Consider the following 5,470-nt stretch of genomic DNA (forward strand, 5'->3'; position numbering starts at 1 on the left):
CCTCGGGGACTTGGCACGCTATTCTCAGCTCATCACCTCATTCCTGCACATACTTTTGGTCTCGGCTTAAATGTCACCACCCCCAATCTGAGACCAATGCCTCCTCTGATTTCTTTTATTCTCTCCATTCATCCTATCCATTTTCTTCATAGCACTCATCACAGCTGGTGATTATATAATTATTCGCATCCTTACTGAGTATTAGCAGTTTGTCCCCAGGGCAGACTGTAAACTCTGTGAGGCGAGGACCAGGTCTGTCTGGGTCACAGCTGCAGCTCGGATCCCTTCACAGTCGAAGCTCAGGAAAAAGTCATGGCTGAATAACAGCTAATATTGAACGAGCTCTTACTATGCGTCAGGCCGTCCTTTAAGCACTTCGCTGCATCATTTTATTTAATCCGCACCGCAGCCCTGTGTGGTAGGTACCATCTCCACTTTCTCAACAAAGAAATAATGGTCCAGAGAGTTTAAGTAACTTGTCCAAAGCCTCCCAGATGGGAAATGGTGAAACTTGGATGTGAGCTCCAGGCCCCAAGCTCTCCGTTGTTTTGCTCTGCCTCCGCTGAAGGGTGAATGGACCCAGGGGGTGCTCGGGAGATGGGGCTGCCTGGAGTGGAGGGGAGCTCGGAACCTGAGGGCACTCCCACCCTGCCCTATAGCATCCCTGTAGTACCTCCCTGGGAGTATTTCCCATCTAGTTGGTAGGTCAGAGGAATCCTGGAGTGTCAGGCAAGCTGGTGGTTGGAAGAGGCCCAGGGCTTCGAGGCTCCAGGGAAGGTGGGCCGGGCCACTGTTGGGAGGGTGGCCTTGGAGAGGATGCTTAGTGCTAATGCAGAGTGAGCAGGGAGGGGCTTGCCAGGGATGGTCTGGGTGACGTGGTACAGGACTTGCTGATCTGGGGCCTTTGGAGAAAGGACAATAGCGGAGGATAAGCCAACTTTAAAAAAGGCATCAGACCAAAAACGGTATTTGCATTTCCTGAATCCCAAAGCAGGGAAAGCAGCTTGGAAGATGCAGTAGGTGGGTGTGGAGAGGCCACTGGCAGACCCTGCTCTGTCCCACCTTTAAGCCTTTCTTTGCTCAGGCTGTTCCCTTTGTCTCCTGGACCCCCAGCCCCTGCAGTCCCAAACCGCACATCACATTCCTCTCTGCACCCTTCCCTCACCCCAGTCCACCACAGCCCCTTTGGGCGAGGGTTGAGATTCAGCCATCCTTGTATCCCTAAATCCTTGCCGTGTGCTTGGCACTTAGTAGGTAACTGTCAAATCCATCCAACTCCTCCAGGCTGAGATACGTTCTCCTCTGTGTTCCCTTCCTAAAGAGTACGTACCTCTATCACAGTATCTGGCCCATGGCATTTAAGTGTTTCTTTATTCTTCTGTTTCTCCAGTTAGTATACATATATTTTTATTGGCGTATAGTCAGTTTACAATGTTGTGTCAATTCTGGTGTACAGCATAATGCTTCAGTCATACATGAACATACATTTATACATTTTCTTATTCTTTTTCACCATAAGTTATTATAAGATATTGAATATAGTTCCCTATGCTATACAGTAGGACCTTGCTGTTTATCTATTTTATATGTATTAGTTAGTATCTGCAAATCTTGAACTCCCAATTTATCCCTCCACCCCCTTCCCCGCCTGGTAACCATACATTTGTTTTCTATGTCTGTCAGTCTGTTTCTGTTTTTGTAAATAAGTTCATTTTTCTTTTTCTTTGTTTAGATTCCACATATAAGTGATATCATATGGTATTTTTCTTTCTCTTTCTGGCTTACTTCACTTAGAATGACAGTCTCCAAGTCCATCCATGTTGCTGCAAATGGCATTATTTTATTCTTTTTTATGGCTAAGTAGTATTCCGTTGTATAAATATACCACAACTTATTTATCCAGTCTTCTGTTGATGGACGTTTAGGTGGTTTCCATGTTTTGGTTATTGTAAATAGTGAGGCTATGAACATTGGGGTGCAGGTATCTTTTTGAATTAAGGTTCCCTCTGGATATATGCCCAGGAGTGGGATTGCTGGATCATATGGTAAGTCTGTTTTTAGTTTTTTGAGGTATCTCCATACTGTTTTCCGTAATGGCTGAACCAAACTACATTCCCACAACAGTGCGGGAGGGTTCCCTTTTCTCCACACCCTCTCCATCATTTATCATTTGTGGACTTTTCAATGGTGGCCATTCCGACTGGTGTGAGGTGATACCTCATTGTAGCTTTGATTTGCATTTCTCTGATAACTAGCAATATTGAGCATATTTTTTCATGTGCCTATTGGCCATTTGTATGTCTTCATTGGAGAATTGCTTGTTTAGGTCTTCTGCCCATTTTTAGATTGAGGTTTTTTTTAAATTATTTAGTTGTATGTGCTGTTTATATATTCTGGAAATTAAGCCCTTGTCAGTCTCATCCTTTATGAATATTTTCTCCCATTCTGTAGGTTGTCTTTTTGTTTTGCTTATGGTTTCCTTTGCTGTGCAAAAGCTTGTAAGTTTAATTAAGTCCCATTTGTTTATTTTTGCTTTTATTTCTATTGCCTGGGTAAACTCCCCTAGGAGAATATTGCTGAGATTTATGTCAGAGAATGTTTTGCCTATGTTTTCTTCTAAAAGGTTTATAGTGTCTTGTCTTATGTTTAAGTCTTTAAGCCATTTTGAATTTATTTTTGTGTATGGTGTGAGGGAGTGTTCTAACTTCACTGATTTACATGCAGCTGTCCAGTTTTCCGAACACCATTTGCTGAAGAGACCGCCTCCCCAATTAGAAAGCCAGCTCCTCTGAGCCAGGAACCATGTCAAAATCATCTTTGTATCTCTAGTGCTCCCCACTGTTGTTAAATGAATGGATGAACGAATGAATGATCTTCCTTCTCTAGTCTCCAAGAACCCCAGCTTCTGATGGGTGCTTCCCAAACAGGTCAGGCTTTGGGGCAGTGCCCCCCACAGATGGAAAAGCAATTGGAGAGTAGAGCCTGGCCCAGGAGAGGGCTCGCTGCTGGCTGTTTCTTCTTGGAAACCTCTTCAGGGCACATATCCCAATGGTCTAAAGACCAGGTACAGCTTCAGGGGACCAGACATATGCCGTTGCTTCCTAAATATTAAAAAAAATTGCCTAAATATTAAAAAAAAATTTGCCTTGAGTGTCTACCAGGTCCATTTTTATTTTCTTTTTGATGCTTACCGATATCATTGTTTTCATTATGCAGATGAAGACACAGAGCCTCAGAGAAGCACAATGTCTTGCCTGTCTTGTCTTAGAAGATGGACTGAACCCAACGTCCACCTCCTGACTATAAGCAGCTTTTCTTCCATCAGTGAAGTATTATAAATCTCAGATATATTCCCTTCCTGACTCTTTCTGAAGAGTCTCTTTTTGAAGGCAGTCTTTTTTTGTAATGTGAGCCCCTGTCTGACCAAGTTGAGAAAGTCCAAAGAGGGAGCCCAGGTTTGCCAGGTCTTAGAACTGACCACCAGGTGGTGCTGTTGGCCCAACATATAGTCTTACAATGTTGGCCTTTGGGAAAACTCTCCAGTTCTCAGGAAAAAGCTTGTGCTGTTGTAATAAGAGCTATCGGTCCTTGAGTTCTACCATTTGCCTAAACTTTGTTTCCATAAGCCACCTCATCTGGGCCCCCAAACCACCCAACAAAGTTACCATCTCCATTTATTGGAGCCTCAGGGAATTTTGAGTAATTGGAGTTAAGTTCCCAAAGTTACAAATCAAAGAGCCAGGATTTGAAACCAGGTCTGTCTCATTCCATATCTTCAGATTTCTTCGGGTACAGCGGGAGCGAGGCCTGACCTGTGAGTTGCCCAGGAATGGTCCAGCCTCCATCTTCTAACCTGGCATCGCTAGAGAGAGACTGGGGAGGTCCAAGTTTTAAAGAACCAGGGTCTGCCAGGGGCCCTTGGGGGAGTGTGGGCATCTCTGCACCACCATAGGGCGCTGCACCATTTCTTTCTAGAGCAGTGATGCTGTGTGCTGCCCTTTCCTCATCTCAGTGGATTTTCTTGGTGGAAACTGCAGGTTCACCTTAAGGTTATGGGATAATTCATGTAACCTCTGGGAACTGCCTCTTGAATCCTCTTTTTCTCCTCTTACAGGTCAGCTCTCCTTTTGATTTTTCTCCTTTTTTCACGGAGATGCATGCTGATCTATACCGTTGGTTGTAATCGAAGAAACAGAAATAAATTCAGTGAAGAACGAGGCTACATAGTGACCCGGGGAGATTACAGGGGAGGCACATACCATTTACCAGAATAAGGACATTAGTACCTCATTAAGTAAATGATTGCTCAGCCATCTACATCTTGGGGAGCTGGTCCAGGGACGGTCACATTGGCCATGATCTGAGCTTCTGTGAACAGGCTAGGATGGGCCCAGCACTGTGAGTTCGTCATTGCTAGTGCTCAAAATGGTCTGGGAGAAGGCATTATTGTCTTCATATTGTAGAGGAGGAGGGAACACACAGCTTCATGGTTCGGAGTACAGGTTCCTGAGTTGAGTACCTAGATTTAAGCCTGCTTCTTCCACTGACCCGCAGGCCCAGGTTAGCCTGACACACTGACGCACTTTCAGGCGCCCTCTGTGTCCACCTGCCTCGGACCCACAGGGGTTTATGAAAGCAAAAGCGACTAGAGCTCATGAATGTCATTGTGTGGTCTCGGCTAGACTGTAACTTAGTGGGAAAGGGATGGGCCAAAGGGATGCTGGTGCTGGAAGGGGGCTGTCACCATCCCCAAGATCCTTCATTCATGCCCTGACACAGCCTGGGTGTCCCATTCCCCTGCCACGAATGCCCTCCACCTCAGGGCACAGAATCCTCTTGCAAGGACACCTGGATCGCTTGGAGCTGACACTTGAGGGTGGGACCCCCTGGTAGCTCGTCACCGATGGCATCTGAACAGTACTCGCCATGTGCGGGCATTTGTTAAAGGTCGACCCACCATAACACTGCATAAATCCCTTGGGAGAGAAGGGAAGGGAACCAACATGTCCTGAGAATTTCCTTTCTTCTGCGCACTTTGCAGAGTTGTTATTTTAGTTCCACATTTTACAGATAAGGAAAGTGAGGCTCAGAGAGGGTAAGAAACTTGCTTGTTTCCTGGTTAATAAGCAGTAGATACAGGTCTATTAGAAGCCATTTCTGATACCCAAGCTGGGTATCTTTCCACTGCATGGAACTGCCTCAGTGCTCCTGGGTGGTATATTGTAGAAGAGAAAGAAAAACAACAACAACAAAAAAACACAGGATGGGAGTGGGTGGTGGGGAAGGTGGGGCTAGAGTTGGGGTGAAGCTTCTCATCCTGGATTTTTCAGACTCTGGGGTCCAAGTGTGGTTGGATTGAAAGGAAACCAACATGCCCAAAGCCTTCACTCGGGCTCGCCTGCTGCTTCTGCTGCCGGCGGCTCTGTGATCGGGGAGCAGTCACTTCTTTACTCTGGACTGTGGCATTCTG

The sequence above is a fragment of the Camelus bactrianus genome, chromosome 16 (genome assembly GCF_048773025.1).
Source record: "Camelus bactrianus isolate YW-2024 breed Bactrian camel chromosome 16, ASM4877302v1, whole genome shotgun sequence".
Taxonomy (NCBI): Eukaryota; Metazoa; Chordata; class Mammalia; order Artiodactyla; family Camelidae; genus Camelus; species Camelus bactrianus.